We start from the raw sequence: 12,500 nt of genomic DNA on the forward strand, positions 1-12,500 counted from the left end.
TGGCGTTGGAGAGGCTGTGTGGGTGGGAGAAGGCTGCGGGGATGGGGGAGCCTGATCCTGGGTGCGATGGTGTTGAGTGTGGGTGGGAGAAGGCTGCGGGGCTGGGGGAGCCTGATGCTGGGTGTGATGGTGTTGAGTGAGGGTGGGAGAAGTCTTCGGGGATGGTGGAGCCTGATCCTGTGTTCGGTGGTGTTGAGTGTGGGTGGGAGAAGGCTGCGGGCATGGGGATGCCTGATGAGCCTGGATGTGATGCAGGTGAGAGAGGGGACAGGGCAGAGGCCGGCTGGACGTGCAGCGGGCAGGGGGAAGCTTGAGCCTTGGTGGGTGGTTGTGCATCCAGGGCGGGCAGGGAGAGGTGAGACGTGGGCCTGGGCTGGTCGTCAGCGGTTCACCACAGGCAGCTGGTGGCGGTGTGGAGGAGCAGAAGCCTCCAGCAGGTGATGGCGGGGTGGGGGAGCAGCAGCCAGCCTCAAGCAGCCAGCCTCCAGCTGCTGATGGTGGGGTGGAGGAACAGAAGCCTCCAGCTGGTGATGTCAGGGTGGAGGAGCAGCAGCCAGCCTCCAACGGCTGATGGTGGGGTGGAGGAGCTGCAGCCAGCCTCCAGCAGCTGATGGCGGGGTGGAGGAGCTGCAGCCAGCCTCCAGCAGGTCATGGTGGGGTGGAGGAGCAGCAGCCAGCCTCCAGCAGCTGATGGCAGGGTGCAGGAGCAGCAGCCAGCCTCCAGCAGCTGATGGCGGGGTGGAGGAGCAGCAGGCAGCCTCCAGCTGGTGATGGCGGGGTGGAGGAGCTGCAGCCAGCGTCCATCAGCTGATGGCGGGGTGGAGGAGCAGCAGCCAGCCTCCAGCAGCCAGCCTCCAGCTGCTGATGGCGGGGTGGAGGAACAGAAGCCTCCAGCAGCTGATGGCGGGGTGCAGGAGCAGCAGCCAGCCTCCAGCAGCTGGTGGCGGGGTGGAGGAGCAGAAGCCAGCCTCCAGCAGCTGATGGCGGGGTGCAGGAGCAGAAGCCAGCCTCCAGCTGGTGATGGCGGGGTGAAGGAGCTGCAGCCAGCCTCCAGCAGCCAGCCTCCAGCAGCTGATGGCGGGGGGAGGAGCAGCAGGCAGCCTCCAGCTGGTGATGGCGGGGTGGAGGAGCTGCAGCCAGCGTCCATCAGCTGATGGCGGGGTGGAGGAGCAGCAGCCAGCCTCCAGCAGCCAGCCTCCAGCTGCTGATGGCGGGGTGGAGGAACAGAAGCCTCCAGCAGCTGATGGCGGGGTGCAGGAGCAGCAGCCAGCCTCCAGCAGCTGATGGCGGGGTGGAGGAGCTGCAGCCAGCCTCCAGCAGCCAGCCTCCAGCTAGTGATGGCGGGGTGGAGAAGCAGGCAGCCTCCATCAGCTGATGGCGGGGTGGAGGAGCAGAAGCCAGCCTCCAGCAGCTGATGGCGGGGTGCAGGAGCTGCAGCCAGCGTCCAGCAGCTGATGGTGGGGTGGAGGAGCTGCAGCCAGCGTCCAGCAGCTGATGGTGGGGTGGAGGAGCTGCAGCCAGCCTCCAGCAGCCAGCCTCCAGCAGCTGATGGCGGGGTGCAGGAGCAGCAGCCAGCCTCCAGCAGCTGATGGCGGGGTGCAGGAGCTGCAGCCAGCGTCCAGCAGCTGATGGTGGGGTGGAGGAGCTGCAGCCAGCGTCCAGCAGCTGATGGTGGGGTGGAGGAGCTGCAGCCAGCCTCCAGCAGCCAGCCTCCAGCAGCTGATGGCGGGGTGCAGGAGCAGCAGCCAGCCTCCAGCAGCTGATGGCGGGGTGCAGGAGCAGCAGGCAGCCTCCAGCAGCTGATGGCGGGGTGCAGGAGCTGCAACCAGCCTCCAGCTGGTGATGGCGGGGTGGAGGAGCTGCAGCCAGCCTCCAGCAGCCAGCCCCCAGCAGCTGATGGCGGGGTGGAGGAGCAGAAGCCAGCCTCCAGCAGCTGATGGTGGGGTGCAGGAGCTGCAGCCAGCCTCCAGCAGCCAGCCTCCAGCTGGTGATGGCGGGGTGGAGGAGCAGCAGCAGACAGCCTCCAGCAGCCAGCCAGCCTCCAGGAGCTGATGGCGGTGTGTGGGAGCAGCAGCCAGCCTCCAGCGGCCAGCCAGCATCCATCAGCTGATGGCGGTGTGAAGGAGCTGCAGCCAGCCTCCAGCAGGTCATGGTGGGGTGGAGGAGCAGCAGCCAGCCTCCAGCAGCTGATGGCGGGTTGCAGGAGCTGCAGCCAGCCTCCAGCAGCTGATGGCGGGGTGCAGGAGCTGCAGGCAGCCTCCAGCAGCTGATGACGGGGTGCAGGAGCTGCAACCAGCCTCCAGCTGGTGATGGTGGGGTGGAGGAGCTGCAGCCAGCCTCGAACAGCTGATGGCAGGGTGCAGGAGCAGCAGCCAGCCGCCAGCAGCTGATGGCGGGGCGCAGGAGCTGCAGGCAGCCTCCAGCAGCTGATGGCGGGGTGCAGGAGCAGCAGCCAGCCTCCAGCTGGTGATGGCGGGGTGAAGGAGCTGCAGCCAGCCACCAGCAGCTGATGGCGGGGTGAAGGAGCTGCAGCCAGCCACCAGCAGCTGATGGCGGGGTGAAGGAGCTGCAGCCAGCCACCAGCAGCTGATGGCGGGGTGGAGGAGCTGCAGCCAGCGTCCAGCAGCTGATGGTTGGGTGGTGGAGGAGCAGCAGCCAGCCTCCAGCAGCTGATGGCGGGGTGCAGGAGCAGCAGCCAGCGTCCAGCAGCTGATGGTTGGGTGGAGGAGCAGCAGCCAGCCTCCAGCAGCTGATGGCAGTGTGTGTTTAAGTCCCTACGGGGTGGGAGAGCTATATCCCGGGTCGGACCTGGTCTATAGCAGAGCTCAGCAGCCTCCAGCAGCTGATGGCTGCGTGTGTTTAAGTCCCTGCGGGGTGCAGGAGCTGAAACCTGGGTCGGACCTGGTCTATGGCAGAGCTCAGCAGCCTCCAGCAGCTGATGGCAGTGTGTGTTTAAGTCCCTGCCTGGTGGGAGAGCTGAAACCTGGGTCGGACCTGGTCTATAGCAGAGCTCAGCAGCCTCCAGCAGCTGATGGCTGCGTGTGTTTAAGTCCCTGCGGGGTGCAGGAGCTGAAACCTGGGTCGGACCTGGTCTATGGCAGAGCTCAGCAGCCTCCAGAAGCTGATGGCAGCGTGCCTCTAAGTCCCTGCCTGGTGGGAGAGCTGAAACCTGGGTCGGACATGGTCTGCAGCAGGGCTCGGCAGCCTCCAGCAGCTGATGGCTGCGTGTGTTTAAGTCCCTGCCTGGTGGGAGAGCTGAAACCTGGGTCGGACCTGGTCTATAGCAGAGCTCAGCAGCCTCCAGCAGCTGATGGCTGCGTGTGTTTAAGTCCCTGCGGGGTGCAGGAGCTGAAACCTGGGTCGGACCTGGTCTATGGCAGAGCTCAGCAGCCTCCAGAAGCTGATGGCAGCGTGCCTCTAAGTCCTTGCCTGGTGGGAGAGCTGAAACCTGGGTCGGACATGGTCTGCAGCAGGGCTCGGCAGCCTCCAGCAGCTGATGGCAGTGTGTCTTTAAGTCCCTGCCTGGTGGGAGAGCTGAAACCTGGGTCGGACCTGGTCTATAGCAGAGCTCAGCAGCCTCCAGAAGCTGATGGCAGTGTGTCTTTAAGTCACTGCCTGGTGGGAGAGCTGAAACCTGGGTCGGACCTGGTCTATAGAAGAGCTCAGCAGCCTCCAGCAGCTGATGGCTGCGTGTGTTTAATTCCCTGCGGGGTGCAGGAGCAGAAACCTGGGTCGGACCTGGTCTGCAGCAGAGCTCAGCAGCCTCCAGAAGCTGATGGCAGTGTGTCTTTAAGTCACTGCCTGGTGGGAGAGCTGAAACCTGGGTCGGACCTGGTCTATAGCAGAGCTCAGCAGCCTCCAGCAGCTGATGGCAGTGTGTCTTTAATTCCCTGCGGGGTGCAGGAGCTGAAACCTGGGTCGGACCTGGTCTGCAGCAGAGCTCAGCAGCCTCCAGCAGCTGATGGCAGTGTGTGTTTAAGTCCCTGCCTGGTGGGAGAGCTGAAACCTGGGTCGGACCTGGTCTATAGAAGAGCTCAGCAGCCTCCAGCAGCTGATGGCAGTGTGTCTTTAAGTCACTGCCTGGTGGGAGAGCTGAAACCTGGGTCGGACCTGGTCTATAGAAGAGCTCAGCAGCCTCCAGCAGCTGATGGCTGCGTGTGTTTAATTCCCTGCGGGGTGCAGGAGCAGAAACCTGGGTCGGACCTGGTCTGCAGCAGAGCTCAGCAGCCTCCAGAAGCTGATGGCAGTGTGTCTTTAAGTCACTGCCTGGTGGGAGAGCTGAAACCTGGGTCGGACCTGGTCTATAGCAGAGCTCAGCAGCCTCCAGCAGCTGATGGCTGCGTGTGTTTAAGTCCCTGCGGGGTGCAGGAGCTGAAACCTGGGTCGGACCTGGTCTATGGCAGAGCTCAGCAGCCTCCAGAAGCTGATGGCAGCGTGCCTCTAAGTCCCTGCCTGGTGGGAGAGCTGAAACCTGGGTCGGACATGGTCTGCAGCAGGGCTCGGCAGCCTCCAGCAGCTGATGGCTGCGTGTGTTTAAGTCCCTGCCTGGTGGGAGAGCTGAAACCTGGGTCGGACCTGGTCTATAGCAGAGCTCAGCAGCCTCCAGCAGCTGATGGCTGCGTGTGTTTAAGTCCCTGCGGGGTGCAGGAGCTGAAACCTGGGTCGGACCTGGTCTATGGCAGAGCTCAGCAGCCTCCAGAAGCTGATGGCAGCGTGCCTCTAAGTCCCTGCCTGGTGGGAGAGCTGAAACCTGGGTCGGACATGGTCTGCAGCAGGGCTCGGCAGCCTCCAGCAGCTGATGGCAGTGTGTCTTTAAGTCCCTGCCTGGTGGGAGAGCTGAAACCTGGGTCGGACCTGGTCTATAGCAGAGCTCAGCAGCCTCCAGAAGCTGATGGCAGTGTGTCTTTAAGTCACTGCCTGGTGGGAGAGCTGAAACCTGGGTCGGACCTGGTCTATAGAAGAGCTCAGCAGCCTCCAGCAGCTGATGGCTGCGTGTGTTTAATTCCCTGCGGGGTGCAGGAGCAGAAACCTGGGTCGGACCTGGTCTGCAGCAGAGCTCAGCAGCCTCCAGAAGCTGATGGCAGTGTGTCTTTAAGTCACTGCCTGGTGGGAGAGCTGAAACCTGGGTCGGACCTGGTCTATAGAAGAGCTCAGCAGCCTCCAGCAGCTGATGGCAGTGTGTCTTTAAGTCCCTGCCTGGTGGGAGAGCTGAAACCTGGGTCGGACCTGGTCTATAGCAGAGCTCAGCAGCCTCCAGAAGCTGATGGCAGTGTGTCTTTAAGTCACTGCCTGGTGGGAGAGCTGAAACCTGGGTCGGACCTGGTCTATAGAAGAGCTCAGCAGCCTCCAGCAGCTGATGGCTGCGTGTGTTTAATTCCCTGCGGGGTGCAGGAGCAGAAACCTGGGTCGGACCTGGTCTGCAGCAGAGCTCAGCAGCCTCCAGAAGCTGATGGCAGTGTGTCTTTAAGTCACTGCCTGGTGGGAGAGCTGAAACCTGGGTCGGACCTGGTCTATAGAAGAGCTCAGCAGCCTCCAGCAGCTGATGGCAGTGTGTCTTTAAGTCCCTGCCTGGTGGGAGAGCTGAAACCTGGGTCGGACCTGGTCTATAGCAGAGCTCAGCAGCCTCCAGAAGCTGATGGCAGTGTGTCTTTAAGTCACTGCCTGGTGGGAGAGCTGAAACCTGGGTCGGACCTGGTCTATAGAAGAGCTCAGCAGCCTCCAGCAGCTGATGGCTGCGTGTGTTTAATTCCCTGCGGGGTGCAGGAGCAGAAACCTGGGTCGGACCTGGTCTGCAGCAGAGCTCAGCAGCCTCCAGAAGCTGATGGCAGTGTGTCTTTAAGTCACTGCCTGGTGGGAGAGCTGAAACCTGGGTCGGACCTGGTCTATAGAAGAGCTCAGCAGCCTCCAGCAGCTGATGGCAGTGTGTCTTTAATTCCCTGCGGGGTGCAGGAGCTGAAACCTGGGTCGGACCTGGTCTGCAGCAGAGCTCAGCAGCCTCCAGCAGCTGATGGCAGTGTGTGTTTAAGTCCCTGCCTGGTGGGAGAGCTGAAACCTGGGTCGGACCTGGTCTATAGCAGAGCTCAGCAGCCTCCAGCAGCTGATGGCAGTGTGTCTTTAATTCCCTGCGGGGTGCAGGAGCTGAAACCTGGGTCGGACCTGGTCTGCAGCAGAGCTCAGCAGCCTCCAGCAGCTGATGGCAGTGTGTGTTTAAGTCCCTGCCTGGTGGGAGAGCTGAAACCTGGGTCGGACCTGGTCTATAGAAGAGCTCAGCAGCCTCCAGCAGCTGATGGCAGTGTGTCTTTAAGTCACTGCCTGGTGGGAGAGCTGAAACCTGGGTCGGACCTGGTCTATAGAAGAGCTCAGCAGCCTCCAGCAGCTGATGGCTGCGTGTGTTTAATTCCCTGCGGGGTGCAGGAGCAGAAACCTGGGTCGGACCTGGTCTGCAGCAGAGCTCAGCAGCCTCCAGCAGCTGATGGCAGTGTGTCTTTAAGTCACTGCCTGGTGGGAGAGCTGAAACCTGGGTCGGACCTGGTCTATAGAAGAGCTCAGCAGCCCCCAGAAGCTGATGGCAGTGTGTCTTCAATTCCCTGCGGGGTGCAGGAGCTGAAACCTGGGTCGGACCTGGTCCGCAGCACGGCCCATCACCCTCCAGAAGCTGATGGCAGTGTGTGTTTAAGTCCCTGCCTGGTGGGAGAGCAGAAACCTGGGTCGGACCGGGTCTGTAGCCGAGCTCAGCAGCCTCCAGAAGCTGATGGCTGTGTGTGTTTAGTTCCCTGCGGGGTGGGAGAGCTGAAACCTGGGTCGGGCCTGTTCTGCAGCACCGCTCAGCAGCCTGCAGAAGCTGATGGCAGTGTGTCTTTAATTCCCTGCGGGGTGCAGGAGCAGAAACCTGGGTCGGACCTGGTCTGCAGCAGAGCTCAGCAGCCTCCAGCAGCTGATGGCAGTGTGTGTTTAAGTCCCTGCCTGGTGGGAGAGCTGAAACCTGGGTCGGACCTGGTCTATAGAAGAGCTCAGCAGCCTCCAGAAGCTGATGGCAGTGTGTCTTCAATTCCCTGCGGGGTGCAGGAGCTGAAACCTGGGTCGGACCTGGTCCGCAGCACGGCCCATCACCCTCCAGAAGCTGATGGCAGTGTGTGTTTAGTTCCCTGCGGGGTGGAGGAGCAGAAACCTGGGTCGGACCGGGTCTGTAGCCGAGCTCAGCAGCCTCCAGAAGCTGATGGCTGTGTGTGTTTAGTTCCCTGCGGGGTGGGAGAGCTGAAACCTGGGTCGGGCCTGTTCTGCAGCACCGCTCAGCAGCCTGCAGAAGCTGACGGCGGTGTGTTTTTAATTCCCTGCGGGGTGCAGGAGCAGAAACCTGGGTCGGACCAGGCCTGCAGCAGAGATCAGCAGCCTCCAGAAGCTGACGGCGGTGTGTTTTTAATTCCCTGCGGGGTGCAGGAGCAGACACCTGGGTCGGACCTGGTCTGCAGCAGAGCTCAGCAGCCTCCAGCAGCTGATGGCAGTGTGTGTTTAAGTCCCTGCCTGGTGGGAGAGCTGAAACCTGGGTCGGACCTGGTCTATAGAAGAGCTCAGCAGCCTCCAGAAGCTGATATCAGTGTGTGTTTAAGTCCCTGCGGGGTGGGAGAGCTGAGACCTGGGTCGGACCTGGTCTGCAGCAGGGCTCAGCAGCCTCCAGAAGCTGACGGCAGTGTGTGTTTAGTTCCCTGCGGGGTGGAGGAGCAGAAACCTGGGTCGGACCTGGCCCGCAGCAGGGCCCATTAGCTTCCAGAAGCTGATGGCAGTGTGTGTTTAAGTCCTAGTGGGCTGCAGGAGCTGAAACCTGGGTCGGACCAGGTCTGCAGCAGGGCCCATCACCATCCAGAAGATGATGGCAGTGTGTCTTTACTTCCCTGCGGGGTGGAGGAGCAGAAACCTGGGTCGGACCTGTTCTGCAGCACCGCTCAGCAGTCTGCAGAAGCTGATGGCAGTGTGTGTTTAAGTCCCAGGGGGGTGGGAGAGCCATAACGCGGGTCGGACCTTGTCCACAGCAGAGCTCAGCAGCCAGCAGAAGCTGATGGCAGTGTGTCTGTAATCCCCTGCGGGGTGGAGGAGCAGAAACCTGGGTCGGACCTGGTGTATAGCAGAGCTCAGCAGCCTCCAGAAGCTGATGGCAGTGTGTGTTTAATTCCTAGTGGGGTGCAGGAGCTGAAACCTGGGTCGGACCTGGTGTATAGCAGAGCTCAGCAGCCTCCAGAAGCTGATGGCAGTGTGTGTTTGATCCCCTGCGGGGTGGGAGAGCTGAAACCTGGGTCGGACCTGGTCTGCAGCAGGGACCATTACCACTCAGAAGCTGATGGCAGTGTGTCTTTAGGTCCCTGCGGGGTGGAGGAGCTGAAAGCTGGGTCGGACCTGGTCTGTAGCAGGGCTCAGCAGCCTCCAGCAGCTGATGGCAGTGTGTGTTTAAGTCCCTGCGGGGTGGGAGAGCTGAAACCTCGGTCGGACCTGGTCTATAGCAGGGCCCATCACCCTCCAGTTGCAGATGGCAGTGTGTGTTTAGTTCCCTGCGGGGTGGGAGAGCTGAAACTTGGGTCGGACCTGGTCTGCATCAGGGCTCAGCAGCCTCCAGAATCCGATGGCAGTGTGGGTTTAAGTCCATGCGGGGTGCAGGAGCAGAAACCTGGGTCGGACCTGGTCTATAGCAGGCCTCAGCAGCATCCAGAAGCTGATGGCAGTGTGTCTTTAATTCCCTGCGGGGTGGGAGAGCTGTAACCTGGGTCGGACCTGGCCTGCAGCGGAGCTCAGCAGCCTCCAGAAGCTGATGGCAGTGTGTCTTTAATTCCCTGCGGGGTTGAGGAGCAGAAACCTGGGTCGGACCTGGTCTGCAGCAGGGCCCATCACCATCCAGAAGCTGATGGCTGTGTGTGTTTAAGTCCCAGGGGGGTGGGAGAGCCATAACCTGGGTCGGACCTGGTCTGCAGCAGGGCTCAGCAGCCTCCAGTTGCAGATGGCAGTGTGTGTTTAGTTCCCTGCGGGGTGCAGGAGCTGAAACCTGGGTCGGACCTGGTCTATAGCAGAGCTCAGCAGCCTCCAGAAGCTGATGGCAGTGTGTCTTCAATTCCCTGCGGGGTGCAGGAGCTGATACCTGGGTCGGACCTGGTCTGCAGCAGGGCCCATCACCATCCAGACGCTGATGGCAGTGTGTGTTTAAGTCCTAGTGGGCTGCAGGAGCTGAAACCTGGGTCGGACCTGCTCTATAGTAGAGCTCAGCAGCCTCCAGAAGCTGATGGCAGTGTGTCTTTAAGTCCCTGCGGGGTGGGATAGCTGAAACCTGGGTCGGACCTGGTCTGCAGCAGGGCCCATCACCATCCAGACGCTGATGGCAGTGTGTGTTTAAGTCCTAGTGGGCTGCAGGAGCTGAAACCTGGGTCGGACCTGCTCTATAGTAGAGCTCAGCAGCCTCCAGAAGCTGATGGCAGTGTGTCTTTAAGTCCCTGCGGGGTGGGATAGCTGAAACCTGGGTCGGACCTGGTCTGCAGCAGGGCCCATCACCCTCCAGAAGCTGTTGGCAGTGTGTCTTCCATTCCTAGTGGGGCAGGGGAGCAAAGACCTGGGCAGAGGAGCGCCTGTCTGCATCCGATCCGGCCCCTCAGCAGCCCGCCGTGAGCCTTAGAGAACCCCCCCCCCCCCCCCCCCAGCGGGCTCCAGGAACCGGGCCCTGCGTCGGACCCAGCTCAGGCAGGCCCTCCCTCGGGCCCTGCAGCAGGTGGCCCCGTCTATGCAGTCGAAAACCCCGCGAAAATCGGTGTAGAAACGCCCGAGAGGCGTGGTGCGGTTCCCCCGGCCGGTACCGGGTCCGGACCGGTCCGGAAGTCCACCCAGAACACTGCCTGGGGCTTCTGGGCGGCTCCCCAGGCGCAGGCAGTCGAAAACCGCGTGAAAATCGGTTCAGAATTGACAAAACGGCGACCTCGTCGCTCCAAAAACTAAGTCCAAACTAAGCCTTTCGCTTATCGCTTAACGCTTAAGGCGGTCGGCCTTATGGCCAGTAAATGAAAAGTGCCTGCGCCCCTGGAGGTTTTGGAAGGTGCGAGCGATGACCATGCTCGGGTTAGTAGGTGAGGCCATCGGAAAACCAGCGTGAGTTGGCGGGTTTGGGTGGCAATCTATTCCAGGCAGAGTCGACTATCTCTGGGCATCAATTTTGGGATTTTTCCGGCTCTGGTTCTGGGAGAAACGCAGGGGCAAAGTGCACGAGCCGCGGCCGATTTTGGTGGCCTGTCCCTGGGCACAAAGTCTGAGGAGTGTGGGCCTGGTTCTCCGAAAAATACCAGTCTGCTGGAGCTCACTCCCATGGCTCCAGGGGGCACGGCACACCCCCCGGTAGCCGACCAAAGTGCTCTACTCGGGCCAGACTCGGACCCACGACCCGGGGTGAGAACCACAACTACTGGTCATCCTTTTGACCTCCAGGGGGCGCGGCAGAGCCTCCCCAGTCCGACGCAAGTGCCCCACTTGGGCCATACTCAGACCCACGGCCCGGGGCGAGAACCACAACTACTGGTCATCCTTTAGACCTCCAGGGGGCCCGGCACAGCCTCCCTAGACCGACACAAGTGCTCCACTTGGGCTGTACTCTGACCCAAGTCCCGGTGCGAGAACCACAACTACTGGTCATCCTTTAGACCTCCAGGGGGCCCGGCACAGCCTCCCTAGGCCGACACAAGTGCTCCACTTGGGCTATACTCTGACCCAAGTCCCGGGGCGAGAACCACAACTACTGGTCATCCTTTTGACCTCATGGTCATCCTTTAGATCTCCAGGGGGCCCGGCACAGCCTCCCTAGGCCGACACAAGTGCTCAACTTGGGCTATACTCTGACCCAAGTCCCGGGGCGAGAACCACAACTACTGGTCATCCTTTAGACCTCCAGGGGGCACGGCACACCCCCCGGTAGCCGACCAAAGTGCTCTACTCGGGCCAGACTCGGACCCACGACCCGGGGTGAGAACCACAACTACTGGTCATCCTTGAGACCTCCAGGGGGCCCGGCACAGCCTCCCTAGTCCGACACAAGTGCTCCACTTGGGCTATACTCTGACCCAAGTCCCGGGGCGAGAACCACAACTACTGGTCATCCTTTAGACCTCCAGGGGGACCGGCACAGCCTCCCTAGACCGACACAAGTGCACCACTTGGGCCATACTCTGACCCAAGTCCCGGGGCGAGAACCACAACTACTGGTCATCCTTTTGACCTCATGGTCATCCTTTAGACCTCAAGGGGGCACGGCAGAGCCTCCCTAGTCCGACACAAGTGTCCCACTTGGGCCATACTCAGACCCACGGCCCGGGGCGAGAACCACAACTACTGGTCATCCTTTAGACCTCCAGGGGGCCCGGCACAGCCTCCCTAGTCCGACGCAAGTGCTCCACTTGGGCTGTACTCTGACCCAAGTCCCGGGGCGAGAACCACAACTACTGGTCATCCTTTAGACCTCCAGGGGGCACGGCACAGCCTCCCTAGTCCGACACAAGTGCTCCACTTGGGCTATACTCTGACCCAAGTCCCGGGGCGAGAACCACAACTACTGGTCATCCTTTTGACCTCATGGTCATCCTTTAGACCTCCAGGGGGCCCGGCACAGCCTCCCTAGGCCGACACAAGTGCTCCACTTGGGCTATACTCTGACCCAAGTCCCGGGGCGAGAACCACAACTACTGGTCATCCTTTTGACCTCATGGTCATCCTTTAGACCTCCAGGGGGCCCGGCACAGCCTCCCTAGTCCGACACAAGTGCTCCACTTGGGCTATACTCTGACCCAAGTCCCGGGGCGAGAACCACAACTACTGGTCATCCTTTTGACCTCATGGTCATCCTTTAGACCTCCATGGGGCACGGCAGAGCCTCCCTAGGCCGACACAAGTGCTCCACTTGGGCTATACTCTGACCCAAGTCCCGGTGCGAGAACCACACCTACTGGTCATCCTTTAGACCTCCAGGGGGCACGGCACAGCCTCCCTAGTCCGACACAAGTGCTCCACTTGGGCTATACTCTGACCCAAGTCCCGGGGCGAGAACCACAACTACTGGTCATCCTTTTGACCTCATGGTCATCCTTTAGACCTCCAGGGGGCCCGGCACAGCCTCCCTAGGCCGACACAAGTGCTCCACTTGGGCTATACTCTGACCCAAGTCCCGGGGCGAGAACCACAACTACTGGTCATCCTTTTGACCTCATGGTCATCCTTTAGACCTCCAGGGGGCCCGGCACAGCCTCCCTAGTCCGACACAAGTGCTCCACTTGGGCTATACTCTGACCCAAGTCCCGGGGCGAGAACCAAAACTACTGGTCATCCTTTTGACCTCATGGTCATCCTTTAGACCTCCAGGGGGCCCGGCACAGCCTCCCTAGACCGACACAAGTGCTCCACTTGGGCTGTACTCTGACCCAAGTCCCGGTGCGAGAACCACAACTACTGGTCATCCTTTAGACCTCCAGGGGGCCCGGCACAGCCTCCCT

The sequence above is a fragment of the Nothobranchius furzeri genome, unplaced genomic scaffold, assembly GCF_043380555.1.
Source record: "Nothobranchius furzeri strain GRZ-AD unplaced genomic scaffold, NfurGRZ-RIMD1 Scf032, whole genome shotgun sequence".
Lineage (NCBI taxonomy): Eukaryota > Metazoa > Chordata > Actinopteri > Cyprinodontiformes > Nothobranchiidae > Nothobranchius > Nothobranchius furzeri.